At 45.3% G+C, this 24,566-nt stretch overlaps 1 pseudogene across 1 annotated transcript in view; it reads right to left on the bottom strand.

The window, feature by feature from the left end:
- Positions 1-24,566, bottom strand: part of LOC143984112 (myeloperoxidase-like) — a 96,435-nt pseudogene that overhangs the window by 17,710 nt on the left and 54,159 nt on the right. Inside the window, exons 9-10 of the transcript XR_013274712.1 lie at positions 14,894-15,146; positions 4,161-4,265 (exon numbers count right to left, since the gene is read on the bottom strand). The product of XR_013274712.1 is annotated as a myeloperoxidase-like (transcript). The remainder of the gene's footprint in view (positions 1-4,160; positions 4,266-14,893; positions 15,147-24,566) is intronic.

Here is a 24,566-nt window from a genome sequence, read left to right as displayed (position 1 = left end):
AAACGTCCATGTGTGCATGGACACATAGGCTAACATAGAGTGGAGTTTATGGGCTTTTACAAAAAACGCCCAAACGCCAATAAACTGCAGTTTATCAGCTTCAGTGTGCATGGAGCCTAAAAGAAAAAACTTAATATCTTACGCACAGGTTTCACACTGCAGATTCTGTGAAATAAAATACAAAAAACTGTTGCACTGTACCTATCAATCAAATAGAAATATTGCACTATACCTTTGCATTATTAAATCAATGTGTATAAGTTATTACCCAATTGTGCAAAATCACATAAAGAGTTAAATATATAAAAGTCCACCAAAAATATTTGATCCAGTGACCAGTGGTGGCTGCTCCATTATGGGAGCAGGGGCGTCGCCCCCCAGTCCATGCGCCCGGCCCTTAATCTACATGCAAGGTGCTGGATGCATGGATTTCAATAGGGTTTTGTTTTTTTGAAGCACATGTTTAGAGCCTGATGCCGCATACACACGAACAGACTTCTCGTTGGACTGAACTCCCAAGGACTTTTCGACTGAATTCTGCCAAAACAGAATTGCCTACACACTATCACACCAAAGTCAAATTGTTTACAACGCGATGACATACGATGGGACTAGAAAAAGGAAGTTCAGTAGCCAGTAGCTGCCCTTGCGTCATTTTTGGTCCATCGGAACAGCATACAGACAAATGGTTTTCTCGATAGGAACTGGTTCCAGTGGAGTTCCGGCAGAAAGATTTGTTCTATTTTTAGGTCTGTCAGAATTTTGGGGAAAAAAAAGTCAGATGAAGCCCACACACGAGCAGAATGTCTGACGGAATCGTTCCGTTGGACCATGTCTGCCAGAAAGTCCGCTCATGTGTACGCGGCATTAGGCTCTAATTGGCTTTCAAAAAGGGTGGGCTCGTGCCAGTTGTGTGACAATAGCAAATTAATATATTTACTATTGTCTCCCTGCTTCTCCTCCAGGCCAATCAGGAAGTGGGTTCGGAGACTCGATTGACCGAGGGGAGAAGTGACGATATTGGGTGCTTGGTCTTGGCATGGTGGCATGAGGAGGCTTTTTTCCAGAGCTCCTGGTCCACGGCTCTCCTGCAACAATATTACTACAGCTACCGACAGATCCTGGTACCTGCTAGTCCCTCTGGAACCCAGCAAGCATGGCCCACCGCACCAATAAAACAATTGATGTCCCACTTGATGTGTAATCTATGGTGATCATTTTTCTGGGGACAGTCCCCAGAAAGTAAGTCCCCAGTAAGACACTGTCCCCGGATGTGTCCCCGGATTGCAGTGGTGTGGGGGGGGGGAGGGTGGGCACATGCAGCACGCCTTCTTCTGCCACCTACACCTCTGGTGTGGCATGTCCCAGTCATTGCTGTGCACAGCCTCTCCCCCTCCGCCCGCTGCCCAGGGACCTCTATGGTCCAACCCATCCTGTGTCCCTCATGATCCCTCAGGTGTGGGCACGCCATGTGTGTGAGAACAGCGGAGGGGGCGGGGTGGTACAGAGCGTGTGGCAGAGGCTGTTGGAGGAGCTTTCAGCAGAGGAGTGGCTGGATGGCTGCAACAGTACCTGGTGCTGGGGAGAGCCTTGTTCCCATGGATTATCATGAAGGCAATGAAGAGGTGAGCAACCAAATCTACACTGTACATGAAGGGGGCACGGGTGAGTAGTGCAGAAATCAGTGTAGGAATCAGGTAGGTCAGTGTAATGGTCAGTGTAGGGATCAGGTAGGTCAGTGTAGGAATCAGGTAGGTCAGTGTTGTGGACAGTGTAGGAATCAGGTGGGTCAGTGTAGGGATCAGGAAGGTCAGTGTAATGGACAGTGTAGGTATCAGGTAGGTCAGTGTAGGGATCAGGTAAGTTTCCTGGCATCTATAAACTTTTCAAACGTATTAAGTATTCGTGAAGGGACATATTTCTGAATGAGTGAAATTAATATCACTACGCTTATTAATCCCCATGCCCCTTTGCCTTATCAATGGAGCCCTGTTCCCATGGATTATCATGGAGGCAAATAAGAGGTGAGCAACCGAATGTACACTGTACATGAAGGGGGTATGGGTGAGTAGTGCAGCAATCAGTGTAGGAATCAGGTAGGTCAGTGTAATGGTCGGTGTAGGGATCGGGTAGGTCAGTGTAGGAATCAGGTAGGTCAGTGTGATGGACAGTGTAGGAATCAGGTAGGTCAGTGTAGGTAGGTCAGTGTAGTGGACAGTGTAGGAATCAAGTAGGTCAGTGTAGGGATTAGGTACGTTTCCTGGCATCTATAAACTTTTCAAACGTATTAAGTATTCGTGAAGGGACATATTTCTGAATGAGTGAAGTTAATATCACTACGCTTATTAATCCCCATGCCCCATAGCCTTATCAATGGAAATCAGGGTTTTTCCCCTGATGAAGTCACGCGGTGTGTAGAGCGGAGCCTGTGGAATCGCGGAGCAGAAGTGATGTGATTGCCATTAATGTTATGTTAACACATATTAAATTAAAATAAAGCATTACCATACAATATTACACTACTGGGGGGCATCCTCCTTATCTTGACATGGCACAGGAGTAATCTGACATTGCGTGGATAAGGCGCCCTCAAAGGGACCAGCACCCAAATCCCATTTCCATCCCACTTCTCATAAGCCACACCCCTTACAGAATCTCTATCATATACCAGGCTTCACATTATACACATATCTGCAACCTGGAAATCGCACATATCTGCATTCTGCAACCTATAAATCATACATATCTGCATTCTTCAACCTGCAAATTGCACATATCTGCAAACTGTAAATCGCACATAACTGTATTCAGAAACCTGTAAATTGCACATATCTGCAAACTGTAAATTGCACATAACTGGATTATGCAAACTGTAAATCGCACATAACTGCATTCTGCAAACTGTAAATCGCACATAACTGCATTCAACAACCTGTAAATTGCACATATCCGCACACTGTAAATCGCACATAACTGCATTCAACAACCTGTAAATTGCACATATCTGCACACTCTAAATTGCACATAACTGAATTCTGCAAACTGTAAATTGCACATAACTGCAACCTATAAATCGCACATATCTGCATTCTGTAAATCGCACATATCTGCATTCTGCAACCTTTAAGTTTCACATATCTGCATTCTGTGTGTGTGTGTTCAGTTCTGCTGCTGACCACCGAATAAGAAAGATCATGTTGTTGAGCCCGGGGGGGGGGGGGTACCGCCGACCACCGAATAAAAACCATGTTGTGCGATACCTCCAAATATGTGAGAGATGACAAGCGAGGGGGGGGTGGGGGCTTTGAGGTGTCCTGCCGCCGACCAGCGAAAGTGTGCAGGTGATAAGTGGTAACACTGCTGTTAAGAGAAGAGGGGGGGGGGGGGGGGTTCTGCTGCCGAACAATGAAAAGCATGGCTTACCTGCTCCTCTCCACTTCCTGGAGTGACATCAGAAGCACCACCCATTATAACTGAAAGTGCAAGTCTATGCACTCGCTGCCCGGCCAGGACACCACGCCGGAAGCTGTGGCGTGGTCGACCGCGCCACAGAGCCAATTTTTGGGGGGCAAATGAAGTGCCGTGTCTGCAGTCTCGTGATTGCACAGACATGGCGCTTCCCATATTGCACTGCGCCCGGTGCCTGGCGCCAGGAAACAGTGCACTAAAGTACATTGCCTGGTGCCTGGCACCAGGAAACAGTGAACCAAAGGACATTTAAAACATTTTTTTTTAAAGGGACATGCTTAAATAAAAAAAAAATTAAACTTTTTTTTTAAACTTTTTTTTATGGGAGGGGTGGCGCCCGGGCGCCCCTTATGGACGGGCCGCTACTGTAGCACCGGCTCTGCATTTACCCCTACCTTGCATGTGCTGGAATTCTCCTGTAAACGTCGGTGCTGTCAATTATATTATTTTGTTTCAAAAGTTGTGAGAGAGTGGTGGTGTTGTGGATGGGAATATTTATTACATTTTTATCCCATAGAGAAAAATGCATACAAATACACGCCCCTTATTAAAGAGATGCTTGATTATATTGTTTCAGAACAAAAAGTTTATCTTCAGATTTTGTTTTATGTTACCTGGCAGGCCAGGATCTCTTTCTCCTTCTCTCTTTCTCCGTTTATTGGTTTCTGCTGGATTGAGATCAGTAGGGCTGTCCAATTTAAACATTTGATTCCTCAACTGATCATCCATAATCTGATCTTGTTTGTTCAGTTTGGCAGAATGGGCCATCATACCCCGAACAAAAGGGTCAATTCCACCTACAAGTAGAAAACACTGGTAGTATTGTAAACATGAATGTAGGAGGAGTGCTTACAAACTTGCTTTGCTCGAACTATATTCTGTAAAAGTTTTCTGCAAAATGCTACTTTCATTTTATAAATTTTGTATAGCTTTCTACCAGTTGTTCCTCAACCACTGAGATATTTGCCTCCCCAAGGGAACTTTGATGAATTCAAGGGAAGACAACTTCTTCAGGTACATTTATCATAACAGTTTCAACAAATATGACATCATACAGCATGTAAAATAGAAATCAGGCATTTTAAAACATATTGGACTGTTTGGAAAACATTTGCAGTATCTCACAAAAGTGCAAGGTCTCTAACATCCACCAGCTACGTGGTGTCATTATGGAGGAGTAGAAGAGGAACCTGTGAAGCTCTGGTGAACTTCATGCCCCAGAGGGTTAAGGCGGTGCTGGAAAATAATGGTGGCCACTTTGGGACCAATTTGGACAGTTTCACTTATGTGTGTACTCACTTTTGTTGCCAGCTCTTTAGACATTAATGGCTGTGTGTTGAGTTATTTTGAGAGGACAGACAATTTACACTGTTATACAAGCTGTACACTCACTACTTTACATTGTTGCAAACTTCTTCAGTGTTGTCACATGAAAAGATTAAAATATTTACCATAATGTGAGAGGTGTACTTTTGTGAGATACTGTATATGCTTTTTTTTGGCTCTGGAAGTCTAAGTTCTTAAAAGATAAGTTCACCTTTTGTAACATGTAACATGGTACAATTGTATTTAGGGTGTAACATGTAAGACAAAGCAAGGCCCTTCATTCAGAGAGTCCTCTAAATAAATTAACTACAAGTCCTGCCTTCCACCGTGGCAGACAACTTGTAGTTCTCAATGAACTGTGAGAGTGCACTGCTGGTAAGTGTCCTCATCGCTCATTGTTTCTTCCTGCACCTCAGCTCAGGCTGCCAACAAAATGCAGGAAATGGAGGTGGGCCAACGCCTCTTTTGTGAGGAAGTGATCTATCTGGTCCTAAATAAGCAGTTGAGGGGCAAACTCACAAGCAAAGCCCACCTGTGTGAGTTGGACCATCCTCCTCTTTCTCCTCCTCCTCCACCTCCTGCCACAACTCCAACACCAGAGCCACAGTCTGGAAGCACGCGTGGAAGGAAGCGTGGAAGGAAGACAAGAGAGTGATAGCCTGGGTTCGGTCTGGTCTGACGCAGCCTGTTGTAAGGCCACAACCTGGGGACATATATGTCACCTGCTGCTGTTCCTGATCTCTCTGAGTCCTGGACGGATTGTGCTCCCTATTAAATGGACTCCTCAGACTCCCAATTTTGCATGTCAAATAGGTGATGTGTCCCCTGGGGTACAAAGGCTTTTCTAATTTCACCAGTTTATCCAGTGTTGCCTTCCTCTTTATTTTGTTATGAACCCTTAATAAATGTATATTTTTTCGTAAATCATTGGCTATGTGTTATAATTAAAAAAGGACAGTTTGTTTATGAGTAGGCAGGTACATTTCAAAAATACAATGTCAACTTAACATGGGGAAACCAACACCAACCAACATCCTTTAGGTTAAAAAATACAGGATAATTGTCATGGTTATGCAGTGATCTTCCTGTGTTTGCTTACCTTCCCTCATGTCTTCAGACTAAGAAGCCAGCTACTTCCACCTGGTGGTTTTTATAACCTCTCCTCTAAGCATGGCTCCACCCCAGGCCCTATCAGGGAGCCTATATAAACCTGTGCTCTGCAGGGCTCAGTGCTGATCAACCATTGTGTATTCCTTTGTGTATTAGCTTCCTGTTTCCTGTCGTGTGCTCTGCTTCTGATTTCCGTTACCGACCTTGGCGTGTTCTGACCATCCCTGCTTGCCTGTGACCCTGACCTATTGGCGTGTACCCGACTATTCTGTTCTGCTTGTGGCCCCGACCTTGGCTTTGTCCCTCACCATCCCTATCCTCCTGTTGCCTACTGTGGGTGTGAGCTGGGGGACCCTGGGGGTCGCGACCTGGAGCCAGTTGCAGCCAAGACCATCTTCACCACTCGAAGCTCTGGTGAACACCAGCTGGCTCTTAGACTCCGCGCCCCAGGGAATCTCACGCTCTATCCCCAGTGGGATCTGTCCCCGTCTGCAGCAGTCAGCCGTAGGGTCCACAACCTCGCGGTGCACTCCGCATCCCTACGGTGTGCACCTGTCACCTCGCCTCAAGGTGACCTGACAGTTTGATCAGCCATGGACCCGGCTGACGTGCCGCTTCCTGCAGATGATCCATTGCAGAGCTTAGTTCGGCGACTTGAGACCCAAGAATCGCATCAGACGCAGGTGATGCAATTCCTTCAGGATTTGGCATCCCGTTTTGAACAGGTTCAGGCCTCATTAGGACCCCCAGTTCAACAACCTCAACCGCTATCTGCGACTGCACCTATCGCACCAGTCGCATCCACGCATTCATTAGTACTGCCAGCTCCGTCCCGTTTCTCTGGGGACTCCAAGGCCTGCAGGGGCTTCCTCAGCCAATGCACAATTCATTTTGAACTTCTGCCCCAAAACTTCCTGTCCGATCGGGCAAAAGTCGCATATATCATATCCCTCCTGTCCGGCGAGGCGTTAGCCTGGGCCGCTCCTCTGTGGGAACTGAATGATCCAGTGGTTTCTAACCTGTCTGATTTCTTGAAACTTTTTCGGAATATCTTCGAGGAACCGGGTCGTGTCTCCTCAGCGGCTAGCGCTCTTTTACGTCTCCGTCAAGAGTCCGCTTCTGTGGGACAGTATGCTCTTCAGTTCCGTATCCTCACAGCTGAATTGAGCTGGAATAATGAGGCCCTAGTTGCAACCTTTTTACATGGCCTCTCTGATAGAGTGAAGGATGAATTAGCAGGAAGATCCCTTCCTGCTGATCTGGATAGTGTCATCACCTTGTGTAACCAGATCGATATTCGCTTTCAGGAGAGGGCCCTGGAAAAAAGACGCCAGCACTCCCCGTTCTTTAGGCAGCCTGAGTCCCCAGTCCCTTCTCCTCGATCCGAGGAGCACCCCCTGCCTACCGAGGAACCTATGCAGTTGGGCTGGACTAAGTTATCTCCCGAAGAACGCGCTAGGCGCAGAACTCTGGGCCTATGCCTCTATTGTGGGGCCAAAGGTCATTTCCGTGACACTTGTTCTCTTCGTCCGGAAAAGCGCTCAGGGCTAATACATCTGGAAGGTGGAGTATTAGACCCTGAAATATCACCTTCACCTTCTCGTTTTCTCCTTTCTGTGTTGCTTCATGTCGGTGCTTCCTCTCGTTCGGTCTCAGCACATCTGGATTCCGGAGCCGCTGCCAATTTCATGGATTGGGAAACTGCATCCTCCATGAGACTTACCCTTTTGCCCCTTACTACACCATTGGTGGTCTTGGCGATTGATGGCACGGTCCTCCCAGAGGGCCCTATCCGCTTCCAGACTATTCCTGTTAAGATGTCAGTAGGGACCCTCCACCAGGAGTGGATTTCCTTCCTTGTCTTACCTAAGGCTTCATCTCCTATCATATTAGGTCTTCCTTGGTTTCGGCTCCATTCTCCACACGTTGACTGGTCTGCTGGACAGATCCTGGCTTGGGGTTCCTCCTGTTCCTCTTCCTGCCTACTCAAGGGTACCCCAAAGGAGAGACTTCCTGTTTCCACCATCCCAGTATCTTCTGCTTTTCCTGCTGTATATAGCGATCCCTGCGATACGTCCTGCAATAGTCGGACTGGAGCAGTCTCTAGGTCATGTGGTACTCTGGATGAGGAGCCCACCTATGAACCTGAGTCGATCATTCACTCCAGTTCGCATAACCATTTACCTTTGCCTGTCCCTAATCTCCCTTGGACACACAGCCAGGTTAACTTGTCTGCAAGTTCCAGAGTCGCTATGCCTTGTGATGCGATGGTCGCTATATCTGACTATACTAATCAGTCGGCCTCCACACCACTTATGCCAGTCCAGCCCATGCCCTATGAGCTTCCTGCTTCTTGTTCAGGACCTTCTGTGACCCAGTCTCACCCTACTACTACTATGTCCGTTCAAACCCATTTAAGAGGCTCAATCCATCCTTTGGATAGAATACCTCATTCGGCCAAGAGGGGTTTTCAATCTTTTTCTCAGGGTTCTGTTTGTGTTTCTGCTATCCAGCTTAAATCTTGCGACATGTCACCCTCTAACCAACCTGACCTCAGGGATCCACTGACCTCTGCCCAGTTTGGTGGTCTTGTGATGGATGCCCAACTCAACTTTAAGGGTGAGGGGGTCCCTGCTCAGACTCCTGATCTTCTCATGCCCTTACCCATTCCTAAAAAGCCTTTAGTCCTCAAGTCCTCTCGTCCTCTCCCTACCTCTGCTTTGGTTTCTGAGGATAATCTAAAATACGAGGTTAGTCAAGTTTTGGATTCCCGGCTCCGTAAAGGCATTCTTCAATACCTCGTACTTTGGAAAGGGTTGGGTCCTGAGGAGAGGTCTTGGATCACTGCATCTGAGGTCTTTGCTCCCTGTCTGTTAGGGAGGTTCCATCTGGAGTTTCCCTTTAAGCCTGGACCCAGGCAGGGAAGGGGGAGGCCTCGTAAGAGGGAGGGTACTGTCATGGTTATGCAGTGATCTTCCTGTGTTTGCTTACCTTCCCTCATGTCTTCAGACTAAGAAGCCAGCTACTTCCACCTGGTGGTTTTTATAACCTCTCCTCTAAGCATGGCTCCACCCCAGGCCCTATCAGGGAGCCTATATAAACCTGTACACTGCAAGCCAACAGTGCTGATCAACCATTGTGTATTCCTTTGTGTATTAGCTTCCTGTTTCCTGTCGTGTGCTCTGCTTCTGATTTCCGTTACCGACCTTGGCGTGTTCTGACCATCCCTGCTTGCCTGTGACCCTGACCTATTGGCGTGTACACGACTATTCTGTTCTGCTTGTGGCCCCGACCTTGGCTTTGTCCCTCACCATCCCTATCCTCCTGTTGCCTACTGTGGGTGTGAGCTGGGGGACCCTGGGGGTCGCGACCTGGAGCCAGTTGCAGCCAAGACCATCTTCACCACTCGAAGCTCTGGTGAACACCAGCTGGCTCTTAGACTCCGCGCCCCAGGGAATCTCACGCTCTATCCCCAGTGGGATCTGTCCCCGTCTGCAGCAGTCAGCCGTAGCGTCCACAACCTCGCGGTGCACTCCGCATCCCTACGGTGTGCACCTGTCACCTCGCCTCAAGGTGACCTGACAATAATAATGGTGTTGTGGTAACTTGACACACAAAACGAGAAAAAATAATATGGAGATCACTAGAAGAAAAAAAAAGAGGAGATCTTGATTTAAAATAAAAAGAAAGGAGATCACTATGAACAAAAATTATAAACATTATTCTGGAGATCTGGAGAAAAAATAAAAAAAGATTATTGATGGGATCACAAGAAATAATAAAGAAAGAAGTTTGTCAGAATGACATTTGTGTGAATATCGGCAGCAAAACAACTTCATAATTCTAGCATTATAAAGAAGAGAACACGCTGCATTAAACGTTTAAAAAATGTGCAGCATAACAAATGTGCTATCTCCATTACAAACGCTAGTTTTACCAGACCGAGGGCTTCCGTCTTGTACTTGATTCAAAGCATGCGTGGAATTTTGTGTGTTGTGTACTCATGCTCGGAATAGACGACAACGGATTTTGTTGTCAGAAAATTTGAGATCCAGCTCTCACATTTTTGTTGTCGGAAATTGCAACAAAAAATTTCCGATGGAGCCTACACACGGTCGAATTTCTAACAATAAGCTCCCATCGAACATTTGTTGCCAGAAATTCCGACCGTGTGTACGTGGCATTAATGTGCTCTTATGTTATGCCATGTCAAACAGTTTCTTTTTTCCTTTTCCTGTAATGTACTATACTCTGCTTTAATGAAGCACTCTGGATTGTTAAAAAAAAAAAGAAAAAAAGCTGCAAGAGGGGTCTCTATGTATTTGATGTTTTTTCAGCACATCCCATAGATGCTCGATTGGATTGAGAGCTGGAGAATTTGGAGTCCAAGTCAACACCTTAAAGTGGTTGTAAACCCTTACAAACCACTTTGACCTAAAGGTAAGCCTAGATTAAGGCTTACCTGTAGGTCCAAGAAATATCTCCTAAACTTATACGGTTTAGTCGATATTTACAAAAAGACAGGCACCGCTGTCTACCACGCATGCGCCGTAGACAGCGGCGCGCAGGCACACTGAGCACGCTGCAGATCACGGCAATATGCCGCTTATGTCGGCTCCCGTGAGCATGCACAGGAGTGACATCACGGCATCCAGCGAATCACAGCGCCGGAGCAGCAAGACCTGGAAGGCCCTCCGGGATACATAGCAGCGGTGAAGATAAAGGAGGAGGACCTCTTCGGGGGCTTCGTTTTCAGGTAAGTTATGCTATGCATACTAGCTCATTGTGCCTTTTCCTTGCAGGTTGCATTAAAAAAAAAGTGCCTTTACGTCCTCTTTAAAGACAATTGCTATGTGGTCACATTTTAATGCTTTCTATCAGTACCAGCATTAACTATTTCAGCAATTTGAGGCCATCTTATGCTCCCCATGTGTGTTATTGAGCCTTTGCCACCCATGACCCTGTCACCAGTTTTTTCTTCTTTGGACCACTTTTGGTAGGTCCTGACCACTGCAGACCAGGAACATCGCACAAGAGTTGCAGTTTTGGAGTTCCTCTAACCCAGTCATCTAGCCGTTACAATTTGGCCTTGTGCAAGCCGCTAAATTCCTTATGCTGGCCTATTTTTCTGCTTTCAACACATCAACTTCAGAGACAACATATTCACTTGCTGCCTAATATATTCACTTTACCTGTCAGTTGGGTTAATGTTATGGCAGGAACAGAGGGGCACCAGACTAAGTGCAGCATATAAAATCAATAATTTCAAAAAAATGGCAACTCACGCTGAATAATACAGGCATAATGTATATAAAAACATCCGTCTCAGGACTGCTTCAGACCTTCATGATGCCGCGGCAGGCTCACTTACAAGCTGTGTTGCCTGGATGGAGGCAGGAAGCGGGGGAACGTTGCCGCAACCAGCGTGGAACGCAAGATGGCACCAAACTGGATGGGCTGTCACATGGAGGGCATGTTGGACGTCCTCACGTGAAGTGGGCGGTAATGCGTTTTGAAGCAACAAGCTTCTTCTTCAGATCGGATTGACCAGCAGACCTGTCAATCTTATATAAAAGGAAACATGCAAAGAAACATTGGATGGCGAATGTATCGGTTATTTAAGGAAGTGAAAGGAGAGAACAGGCTAAAAGATGGCATAATAGTCTATCCAGTAGAATGGGACTATTGTGTATTAAGACTATTGTTTACACATACTAAGCGGGTACATATACAGTATCTCACAATAGTGAGTACACCCCTCACATTTTTGTAAATATTTTATTATATCTTTTCATGTGACAACACTGAAGAAATGACACTTTGCTACAATGTAAAGTAATGAGTGTACAGCTTGTATAACAGTGTAAATTTGCTGTCCCCTCAAAATAGCTCAACACACAGCTATTAATGTCTAAACCGCTGGCAACAAAAGTGAATACACCCCTAAGTAAAAATGTACAAAGTCAATACAAGTACAAGTGTGAATATTTTGTGTGGCCACTATTATTTTCTAGCACTGCCTTAACCCTCTTGGGTATGGAATTCACCAGATTTCCACAGGTTGCCACTGGAGTCCTCTTCCACTCCTCCATGGAGGCATCATGGAGCTGATGGATGTTAGAGACCTTGCGCTCCTCCACCTTCCATTTGAGGATGCCCCACAGATGCTCATTAGGGTTTAGGTCTGGAGACATGCTTGGCCAGCCCATCACCTTTACCCTCAGTTTCTTTAGCATGGCAGCGGTCATCTCGGAGGTGTATTTGGGGTCGTTATGTTAGAATACTGCCCTGCGTCCCAGTCTCCCGGAGGGAGGGGATCATGCTCTGCTTCAGTATGTCACAGTACATGTTGGCATTCATGGTTCCCTCAATGAACTGTAGCACTCCAGTGCCGACAGCACTCATGCAGCCCCAGACCATGATACTCCAACCACCATGCTTGACTGTAGGCAAGACACACTTGTCTTTGTACTCCTCACCTGGTTGCCACCACACACACTTGACACCATCTTAACCAAATAAGTTTATCTTGGTCTCATCAGACCACAGGACATGGTTCCAGTAATCCATATCCTTAGTCTGCGGTTTGCAGCTTTCTTGTGAATCATGTTTAGAAGAGGCTTCCTTCTGGGTTGACAGCCACGCAGACCAATTTGATGCAGTGTGCGGCGTATGATCTGAGCACTGACAGACTGACCCCCCAACCAGTCAACCTCTGCAGCAATGCTGGCAGCACTCATATGTCTATTTCCCAAAGGCAACCTCTGGATATGAAGCTGAGCATGTGGAATCTGTCCTGTTCAACCACTGTATGGTCTTGGCCACTGTGCTGCAGCTCAGTTCCAGGGTCTTGGCAATCTTCTTATAGCCTAGGCCATATTTATGTAGAGCAACAAATCTTTTTTTCAGATCCTCCGAGAGTTCTTTGCCATGAGGTGCCATTATTGAACTTCCAGTTACCAGTATGAAAGAATGAGAGTGATAACACCAAATTTAACACACCTGCTCCCCATTTACACATGAAACCTTGTAACACTAACGAGTCACGTGACACCGGGGAGGAAAAATTGCAAATTGGGCCCAATTTTGACATTTTCACTTAGGGGTGCACTCACTTTTGTTGCCAGCGGTTTAGACATTAATGGCTGTGTGTTTTGTATTATTTTGTGAGGACATAAAATTTACACTGTTATACAAGCTGTACACTACTTTACATTGTAGAAATGTGTAATTTCTTCAGTATTGTTACATATAAAGATAAAATAAAATATTTACAAAATTGTGAGGGGTGTACTCACTTTTGTGAGATACTGTATATTCAAATGAAATACAATGAAGGAAGAAATGGATTATCTGTCTAAGAAGATGTTATATAAAAAAAAAATCAAAATTAAGACAATACAGGAAAGTGAGATATAAATGAAATAAAAATGAAAATGGAAACAAAAATAAAGAAAAGGTTATAATAAAAATGAAAATAAAAGTAAGAATAGATAATAAGGGATACAAATTATAATAAGAAAAATAAAAAGAAAAGAAAGAATAGTAATAAAAAATAAAATGAAAAAATATGAAATAAAAATGATAATTATATATATTAGATTTTATTTTTTATTATTATTCTTTGTTTTATTGAATTTTTTTTTTTTTTTTATTTCTTCTTCTTTTCTTACTTATAATTTGTATACCTTATTATCTATTCTTACTTTCATTTTCATTTTTATTATACCTTTTATTTTCATTTTTTTTATTTCATTTTATATCTCACTTTCCTTTCCTTTCAATGTATTTCATTTTAATGTGTATGTATGTGTGTGTGTGTATATATATATATATATATATATATATATATATATATATATATATATATATATATACCCGCTTAGTATGTGTATATAACAATAGTCTTAAGACACGATAGTCCCATTCTACTAGATAGAATATTATGCCATCCTTTTAGCCCGTTCGCTCCCATCATTTCCTTATAAATAACTGACACATTCGCCAGCCAATTGCGCCTGTTCCTTTGAATTGTTTCCTTTATATAAAATTGTTGCTTCGAAGAGCGTTACCGCTCACTCCACCTCAGCATGTCCAACACGCCCTCCATGTGACATAATGTCCGGTCCAGTGGCATCTTGCATTCCAAGCTAGTTACGCCGGCATTCGGCCGCTTCCCGCTTCCATCCAGGCAACGCAACTTGTACGCGAGGCTGCGACAGCATCAGGACGGTCTGGAGAAGCCAGAGTTCTTATACACATTATGCCTGTATTATTTAGCTCATGACTTGCCATTTGTCATTTTTTATTAAACCATTGATTTTATATGCTGCGCTTTGTCTAGCGCCCCTCTGTTCCTGCTTTTACCCACAGAGTTGACTGCTTTGCTCTAAGGGTGCTGCCATCAAGTGTGTTTTGAAAACTTTCATGGACTTCCTTCATGGACTGATACTGTGATGTTTTTTTAATTATGTGCTTTGCCATTCCCCATTTTTTTTGGACTTTTCATTGTCTGATTCAACTTACAATGATGTTCAAGCTATATGTGCTTTAACATAACTCTCTAGCGCCACTACATACCATTTTCCTGTCATAATGTCATAATTATCCCAATTGATTATAATTGTCATGATAATCCTGTCATTATTACCTTACCCACGAGTTTCCCACAGCAGATCCTGAGAAATGCTCAGTATTCCTAATCGGAAGAGAAGACACTCTAGCATTGTGCAAGAGTGTCTTTTCATTAGATTCAGGATACTCATCATTTCCCAAAACCTGCTGGCCGGGAGTGGAGGTAGGAATAAGGAATATGTTTTTCCTCTGTCTAACTTGTCGCTATCATATTTGGGGGAGGAAGGTTTGATGTATTAAGCAGACGTAGCTTTTTTTAGTGCAATGTCTCTTCTCTTAAGTTGAGAAAAGCTAGTGCATAGGACAGATTACTTAATAAACTGACAAGCAACATTATCATAATGGGCTAGCTTACCTGTTTGTATTATCCTCCATGTGGCAGAGAAAAGCATATGAAAGGGGAGAACAGGATCTATTTCATGGGGCTGATATCCAACTCCTAGACGGTACACCAATGGAAACACCAGAGTGTGCCCTATACGCAGAGCATTAGTGAATACATTTGACACTCTTGGGTCTTCTGTCTCATTATAACCAGTATATGGAGGTAGAACGTGTGGCATCTCACTGCCCAGCATTAGGGGAAGCCAATCCTTGTATAGTATTTTCTATCAATGAGAATATATATATATTTTAAAAAAATCACATACTTTACATAAACAAATCGACAGTCAGACAAAGATAGATAGATGACAGATAAATAGTTTGTGTTGAGGATATATATACAGTAATACCTCTTTTCACAAACGCAAACAAGTTGGCTCATGAACAGAAGCGTTCACAAAAATTTGCTCTGGTTCACGGACTCCACTTCGGTTCACAAACATGAGGGCCATCTTCTCTGCTCTGACACGTTCATATTGAGAAGAGCAGTGAACCTGTGCACTCAGATAGGGGTGTCTGCCCCCTGACTACCATGAGGGTGGGCTCACTTGATTGGGAATCATGGAAAAAACAGTTCATATGAATTCTACAACTTTATCATGCCATCAGGTGATCTTTTCCTGGATGCCCAGTGCTGTTTTCTGATCCCTAGATTAGTTATTTAAATTGGAGTTTGGGATTGTTTCAAACAAGGATTAAAGAGGAGCTATCGTTTTTTTTTCCTTTTTAGGTGTACACATGAAAGAGGTCAGCTTAATGTAAAAGATCCTATGTAATACATGTTTAAAATCCTTTTTTTGCACATACATTTTATAATTTTACTGTATATATAAACAAGAAAAAAGTTCAGAATGGATTAACCTGATTAACATGGAACCCTATGGGAAAGTTTGCCTCGGTTCACAACCAATTAGATTCACGAGTCATTTCATGAATTAAGTCCGTGAACTAGGGATGAGCTTTGAGTTCGAGTCAAACCCATGTTCGTCGCGAACATCGTCTGTTCGCCGAATTCCAAACATTATGATCCGCTCGCGCCAAATTCGAGTGGTGCGTCAAGTCCCATAAATCACTGCGGCATCGCAGTGCATTGCTGGCTGCTGATTGGCCAAGCATGCAGAGAGCCATAATTGGCCAAAGGCAGCGTGGCTTTGGCCAATTATGTCTCAGGGGGTTTAGTACACGCTCCACACTATATAAGACTGCCTGCGTGGTGGCCTTGTGTAGTGTGTTGCAGCGGTGGTTAAAGACAGAGAGAGAGAGAGAAACAGTGTCATTTAATTTGAGTTAGATAGAGTAGGCAGGCGAGTCAGTTAGCTTCAGTTACAGTGTGTAGAGGATATATATGCATCCCAGGTGTTGTATATATATTTATACACTGTATTCAGTTTAGCTAGATCCATTCCTGTTATTTTCTTCATAATATACTGACAGACAGGGAGCTGCAGTATTTTCAATAAGTGTACTGTGTCATTTGCACAGTGTGCACCTAAAGCTTACCTGAATACAATTGCTGGTGTTCTCATACAAATACAGGCAGGGAGCTGCAGTATTTTGTTTTAGTGTCGTTTGCACAGTGTGCATCTAAAGCTTTACCTGAATACAATTGTCGGTGTTCTCATACAAATACAGGCAGGGAGTTGCAGGATTTTGTTTTAGTGTCCTTTGCACAGTGTGCACCTAAAGCTTTACCTGAATACAATTGCCGGTGTTCTGATACAAATACAGGCAGGGAGCTGCAGTATTTTGTTTTAGTGTCATTTGCACAGTGTGCACCTAAAGCTTACCTGAATACAATTGCTGGTGTTCTCATACAAATACAGGCAGGGAGCTGCAGTATTTTGTTTTAGTGTCCTTTGCACAGTGTGCATCTAAAGCTTTACCTGAATACAATTGTCGGTGTTCTCATACAAATACAGGCAGGGAGTTGCAGGATTTTGTTTTAGTGTCCTTTGCACAGTGTGCATCTAAAGCTTTACCTGAATACAATTGCCGGTGTTCTCATACAAATACAGGCAGGGAGCTGCAGTATTTTGTTTTAGTGTCCTCTGTACAGTGTGCATCTAAAGCTTTACCTGAATACAATTGCCGGTGTTCTCAAACAAATACAGGCAGAGAGCTGCAGTATTTTGTTTTAGTGTCCTTTGCACAGTGTGCACCTAAAGCTTTACCTGAATACAGTTGCCGGTGTTCTCATACAAATACAGGCAGGGAGCTGCAGTATTTTGTTTTAGTGTCCTTCACACAGTGTGCACCTAAAGCTCACCTGAATACAATTGCCGGTGTTCTCATACAAATACAGGCAGGGAGCTGCAGTATTTTGTTTTAGTGTCCTTTGCACAGTGTGCACCTAAAGCTTACCTCAATACAATTTCCGGTGTTCTCATACAAATACAGGTAGGGAGCTGCAGTATTTTGTTTTAGTGTCCTTTGCACAGTGTGCACCTAAAGCTTACCTGAATACAATTGCCGGTGTTCTCATACAAATACAGGCAAGGAGCTGCAGTATTTTGTATTAGTGTCCTTTGCACAGTGTGCACCTAAAGCTTACCCGAATACAATTGCCGGTGTTCTCATACTAATAATACTACAGGCAGGCAGTTGATTCTGCTAGCTGCAGTATAATCAGAATATATATACCGTTTGTGCAGCTACATCTCCCTACAGGCCATTAGTATGTCTGGAAGGCCAACAAGGAGATCACAGGCCAGTAAAAGAGGGCAAGCAGACTGTGTCTAGAGGCAACAGTGCTGGTCGTGGACACGGTGCGTCTTCATCAGCATGTAGCCATGGGACATGCTTGTCCTTTTTTTCGGCAGCTGGCCGCGTTGAGCCGCAACATGCTGAAGACTTGGCAGAGTGGATGACCAAGCTGTCCTCATCCTCCTCATCCTCTCTCACCCAGGCTCAGGGTACTTTGTCTGGCAAAGCAGCTGCCAACGCGGCCTCTTCCCTCGGCTAAATGGCATCAGTCACTCTTTCCCTTGCTCCACTATATTCTCTTGAGGTGTCCCCCAAACTGTTTGACCACAGTGTTGGGTACATGCATCAGGAGGATGCCCAGCGTTTTGAAGGCTCTGATGATGGTACCCAGCTAGAAGAAGGCAGTAACATGAGCCCAGAGAGAGGGGGTGCCGAAGAAGGGCAGCAATCTGACAGTCATGTTCCCCCAGTTGTAGCATACTCCCAAGTTTGCTCCAGTAATGAGGAGGGAGGGGATGATGAGGTCACTGACTCCACGTGGGTGCCTGATAGGAGGGAGGGGGAGGAGGAGGAACATCTCCAATGAGGCAGGATACCCTCCAGGGGCCAGCTTAAGGGCAGCACACTGAATGCATCACACCGCAGTGTGGTGCAAGGCGCTGTTGTCTCTGTGCGTTATTCCAAAAGTTCTTTGGTGTGGGCCTTTTTTTAAATGAGTGCATCAGATCGCACCACTGCTATTTGCAACATATGTTTCAAGGGTATCTCACGTGGCCAAAACATCAGCCGCTTGGGCACCACATGCTTGACCAGACATATGTCGACCTGCCACGCAGTTCGTTGGCAAGCGTTCCTAAAAGACCCTCACCAAAGAACAAAGTGGTCCTCTCCTTGCTCCTCATCAGCTGGGATCTCCAACCTCACTATACCTTTATTCCTCTCTGAAACCTGCACTGAGAGGAATGAAGGTGTAGAATTAGGTGTGTCACATCCAAGTACTTGCGGGCAATCTGCTATCGGTACATCAACGTCACATTGTACCAGGCAAATTTCCCTGCCCCAGCTGGACAGGGCACTTGAGGCAGAACAGAAGCAGAAAGAGGAGGACTTCCTTACCTCTCAAGGCCCCCTTTGTCTGGACAGTGTTCCTGTTGGCCCGCCGATCACGCAGGAAGAGGACGAAGAGGAGGAGAAGGATTGTGTCAGCATGGAGGTGGAGCCTAGCATCAGCAGCAGTCTTTAAGGGATCATTTACCTTCCCAAGAAACCCATGGACTTGTACGTGGCTGAGAGGAGGTGGCTGCAGATCATGTCGTCCTTAGTGACTCAGAGGACTCCGGTCTGAATGGCTCAGCTAACCTACACTGCATGACCTCCCTGATCCTGCAAAGGATGCGGAAGAATCCTCATATTCATCGGATCAAGGAGAGGGATCATTACTGTCTGGCAATCCTCCCTGATCCACGTTACAAGTGTAAGGTTGCAGACCTTTTCTTGCCGTCGCAGCGAGAGCACATGATCAAACATCTTCGGGAGGCCTTGCAGAACGGTCTGTGCAATGCGTTCCCAGAGACTGGGAGGTTACAAATTCCTGGTCCTGGACAACGTGTTGCTCGGGCTTCGGTCAGTCACAGAAGGAGTGGTGGAGAAGGTGGCCATCTGACCGATGCATTCAGATAATTTTTTTAATCCGCAGCCCCAAGGTATGATCGGTTCCAGCAACCATCGCCAGCGTCTGATTTACATGGTGCAGGAAAACCTAGGGGCAAGATCAGACTTGGACACCTTTCCCACCGAAAATCCTCTGGGTTATTGGGTCTTGAGGATGGATCACTGGCCAGAGCTTGCACAGTACACAATTGAGCTACTGGCCTGTCCTGTATCCAGCGTTCTGTCGGAACGTACATTCAGTGCTGCTGGAGGCTTTGTAACTGATCACAGGGTGCGCCTGTCCACTGACTCGGTTGATCGACTGACCTTCATAAAAATGAATCAGTCTTGGATCACCACCAGCTACCAAGCACCTGATGCTGATGTATCTGAATAATTTTTTGGGAAATGTCAGATCCCTTCAAGACTGCCTATGCTGATGCTGAGTGACTATCCTCTTCCTCCTCAAAGATCATGCTGATAGCTTTTAAGAACATTTTTAGTTCTGGGCGCTGCCACCAGTGGGTATAGGCCCAATTTTTCAGCCCATGTTTAACAGGGGCGTGTATTTACAATTTTTGAGGCAGTAATTTGCAGCAGGGCTCATTCCTGCACTCCAACTAGAGTATCTGTGAGGGGTTGCAGTGTTGTGGCACCAGCACCAGTGGCTAAGGCCCACTTTTTCAGCCCCTGTTCAACAGGGACATGTAATTACAATTCTTGATCTAATATTTCACGGCAGGGCCCATTCCTGCGCCCACCAAGAGTAACTGTGAGGGCGTACAGTGTTGTGGCAACACCACCACCAAAGGCCCAATTTTTCTGCCCCTGTTCAACAGGTGCATGTGATTACAATTCTTGATATATTTCACAGCAGGGCCCGTTCCAGCACCCACCAAGAGTAACTGTGAGGACTTACAGCGTTGTGGCACCAGCACCACCACCAAAGGCCCAATTTTTCTACCACTGTTCAACAATGGCATGTAATTACAATTCTTGATATAATAGTTCACAGCAGGGAGTTCCAGCGCCCACCAAGAGTAACTGTGAGGGCTTACAGTGTTGTGGCAACACCAACACCTAAGGCCCAAATTTCTGCAGAGCATATAGGGCAGGCCCCTAGTTTTACACATCCAACTTACAAACGACTCCTACTTGCAAACGGGAGGAGACAAAAGGAAGTTAGATGAAATCTACCCCTAGGAAGGGAAATTCTCTCCTGTAAGCGTTTATATGGGAAAAAAGTGTCTCCTCTCCACTGGTGCTTTATCACCAATCCTTGTTTCACTAAAAACCACAAATTAAAAAAAAAAAACATTTGTTATCGGGACAGAAAGTGAGATGAAATCTTCTGAAGAGGTGCACAGACAGCAACACAAATGTTACAGGGATGACAACCCTTCGCTATGTTTTCCAAAAAGCTTAAAAATAGATTTTTTGGCTGGAGCTACATTTTAAAAATGTACCAGTTCAAAATTACAAACAGATTCTACTTAACAACAAACCTACAGTCCCTGTCTTGTTTGCATCACCTGTATACCGCTGTTCAGAGTATATAGGGCCTAGGGGCCTCACGCCTTTCCTTTTTGTAATTTGGGTGCAGGGTTCCCCTTAATATCCATACAAGACCCAAAGGGCCTGGTAATGGACTGCGGCGGGGGGTACCCATGCCTCACTGATTTTCATCCATATTGTCAAGACCAGACATTACATTAAAGCCGCAAGCAGTTTTAAATTACTTTTATTCCTTTAAAAGGGTCCTTTTGTGCAGGTACTGTTCTAAGCACGGGAAACATGCGCCACTTTATAGGCATACTATAGACACCCACCAGGTCTGATATTTAAAGAAATATTTCATTTTTATTTCACTTTAAGCATCATTAAAATCGCTGCTCCCGAAAAAAAACTGCAGTTTTTAAAACTTTTTTTTGCATTGATACTTGTAGTCAGAGTCTTCAAGTTGGAAATGCGATATTCCTAAGAATCAAGGCCTGAGGTGTGCCATGGCCTAGCTGGTCAGTATGCCTGAATAGAGGGCATACCCTGAATGTAAGAATAAGAAAATACTATGAGTATGTATGAAAGGCTGGGGGTAAAGGGTGGGTGGGAACCCAGAAAACGCCAACACTGGCCCTGACAGAGGAGGAGGATTAACTAGCCTCTCTGACTCCTGCCACAAATACAGGCCAGCCTTTACACTTGTAGTCAGAGTCTTAAAGTGGGAAATGCGATATTCCTAAGAACCAAGGCCTGAGGTGTGCCATGGCCTAGCTGGTCCGTATGCCTGGAAAGAGGGCAAAAAGACACAAGTAGGTGAAGAAGGGAAGGTAATGATCCAACACGTAGAATAACGCGTGCCCGGATGGCAACAGTAAGTAACTGGTAAGTATCTGCTGTGACAGGGGAACCCACCGACTCCTGACTTGGTGATGAGAAGGAACCCCCTGTAGAACCTGCGAAGCTACGCAGAACCCAACTGAACATCCCATGAAGGATAGGATTGAGCCTGATGCCCAAGGCAACCCAGACATGAAAATGAACTACTTGTGAATGAGAGGATATGTGGGGGAAAGGGAGCAAGGGCTGGGCCGAGAAACCCCTGCAAAAGGATGGCCAAGAAGATTGAAATACTTCAACGGACACCAGTGAAGTAGCTCAGTGAAATGCCCCCCAACCCCTGGCCTACCCATACTTGGTATGAGGAAGTGAGAGTGCAAAAAAAGACCACTGGCAAGAGTGCAAAATGCTGGATGCCTGATGGATGTGATGGAGTAGGTGCCATGGCAATGAGCATCGTCAAACATGGCGAAACCATGCCAACACTGGTCCCACCTGATATGATCGGATCAAGCTTCAGCCTGAGACCTAACAACCGAGACTGAATCCTGAACCGAGGAAGGAGGGTCAGACTCCATCCCAGGGAAATAAGTCCCATGGTATGATACAGTCATACCCAAAGTGACTGAAGCCCCCCCTACCTGGAACAGGCTGGGGATCGGAAAATATGACTGGACCAACTTCCCTGAGCAGCACTCCAGGCAACCTCCTAGACAAGAGATCGGAGCTGAGAGTGGAATCCAGAATCATGACGATGTTGCCCAAACCTACCACCTAAGGACCATGGCTTAGGACACACCCTGAGAGACTATAAATACCAGGGAGGTAACCAGGGCCTCTATGCAAGATGATGTCAGCTAAAGAAAATTGACGACTGCTTCTGACCCAAGGGTGAGCCCAGTGGCGAAACAACATCTGCACCAATCAATTAGCCCCAGCAATGGGCAGGGCTGATGGAAGTGAGTGCAGGCATGGTTGATATCGGTATGGATGCAGACAACCAGACATGAGAACAATACTGCCCCTCTATGCCTACCTAAGAATGAGAACATGAGCAGAAATGTCAAGACCACTGAACCCCCCCCCCCCATGTAAGTAGTGAGTGAGCCCGAGTAACTTGCAGCGCAGAGGCGGCTAATTAACAGAAAACTTAGGGCTAGTGTACCCACAGACCGTGGTGGGTAGTCGTACAGGTGTGGTGAATGAACATGCATCGTATGATGTATGGTATACGGGCAAGAAGATTGTGGTCAACAATCGTTAACAAACGAAACCTCAGCCTGTATGGATCTGTAGACATGACAGATCCTGACGTGTGAGCCCTAGCTAACTGCCCCCCAGGTAAAAACATGAACACACAAACGATGAGACATGACAACCAACGAAGTTGAAAACAGCTACCGGAGTATGCCATGAGTGAACAACGCCCCTCTGAGAAATGCTGAGGCTAAACACCAAGGCTGAAAGGCTAAGACAGAAATGCTGGGGCAGAAATAGGAATAGCAATGCTATGACAGAACGCTGTGATAGAAATGCTGAAACTGAATGCTGAGGCAGAAATTAAATGACATAAATCCTGGGGAAGAAACGCCATGACAGAAAACAACGCTATGACAGAAAACTCTGAAACTGAATGCTAAGGCAGAAATGTAACAACAGAAATCCAGGGGCACAAACACAATGACAGAACGCTGAGGCAGAAATGCAATGACATAAATCCTGTGGCAGAATCGCTGAGGCAGAAACGTTATGACAGGACACTGAGGCAGAAAAGCAATAACAGAAATCCTGGGCAGAAACGCTGAGGCAGAAATGCAATGACAGAAATCCTGGGCAGAAACGATAAGGCAGAAATGCTGAGGCGGAAATGCAATGACAGAAATCCTGGGGCAGAACGCTATGGCAAAACACTGAGGCAGAAATGCCATGACAGAAATCCTGGGCAGAAATGTAAATGACAGAAACACGCTGAGGCAGAAATGCAATGACAGAAATCCTGGGGCAGAAACGCTGAGGCAGCAATGCCATGACAGAAATCCTGGAGCAGAAATGCTATGACAGAAATGCTGAGACTGAACGCTGAGCCAGAAATAGTGGGCAGAACACTAAGACAGAAATGCTAGGGCAGGAAATGCTAGGGCAGGAAATGCTATGACAGAAACGCAGAGACTGTACGGCGAGACAAAATGCCGGGGCATGACGCAACGACAGAAATGCTGGGGCATGACGCAATGATAGAAATCCTGGGCAGATATGCTATGACAGAAATCCTGGGGCAGGGATGCAATGACAGAAATCCTGGGGCAGGGATGCAATGACAGAAATCCTGAAGCAGGGATGCAATGACAGAAATCCTGGGGCAGAAATGCTAAGACAGATATCCTGGGGCAGAAACGCTAAGACAGAAATCCTGGGACAGAAACGCTAAGACGGAAATCCTGTGACAGAAACGCTAAGACAGAAATGCAGGAGCAGAATGCTATGACAGAAATGCAGGGGCAGAACGCTATGACAGAAATGCCGGGACAGAGCGTTATGACAAAAAATGCCGGGGCAGAACGCTATGACAGAAATGCTGGGGCAGAACACTATAACAGAAATTTCGGGGCAGAACGCTATGACAGAAATGCCGGGGCAGAAAGCTATGACAAATGCTGGGACAGAACGCTATGACAGAAATGCTGGGGCAGAAACGCTATGACAGACATGCCGGGGCAGACCGCTATGACAGAAAAATGCTATGACAGAAATCCTGGGGCAGAAACGCTATGACAGCAACCCTGGGGCAGAAATGCTGTGCAGAATGCTGACAGAAATGCCGTGTGAAACGCTATGACAGACATGCTGGGCAGAACGCTATGACAGAAATGCCGGGCAGAAATGCTGTAACAGAAATGCTGTGCAGAACGCTGACAGAAATGCTATGTAGAACGCTATGACAGACATGCTGGGCA

The sequence above is a fragment of the Lithobates pipiens genome, unplaced genomic scaffold, assembly GCF_037356315.1.
Source record: "Lithobates pipiens isolate NorthernLeopardFrog02 unplaced genomic scaffold, aLitPip1_a1.2 Scaffold_16, whole genome shotgun sequence".
Classification (NCBI taxonomy): Eukaryota; Metazoa; Chordata; class Amphibia; order Anura; family Ranidae; genus Lithobates; species Lithobates pipiens.
Note: the sequence above shows the minus strand (reverse complement) of the source record. Positions and strands in the feature narration are given on the sequence as shown.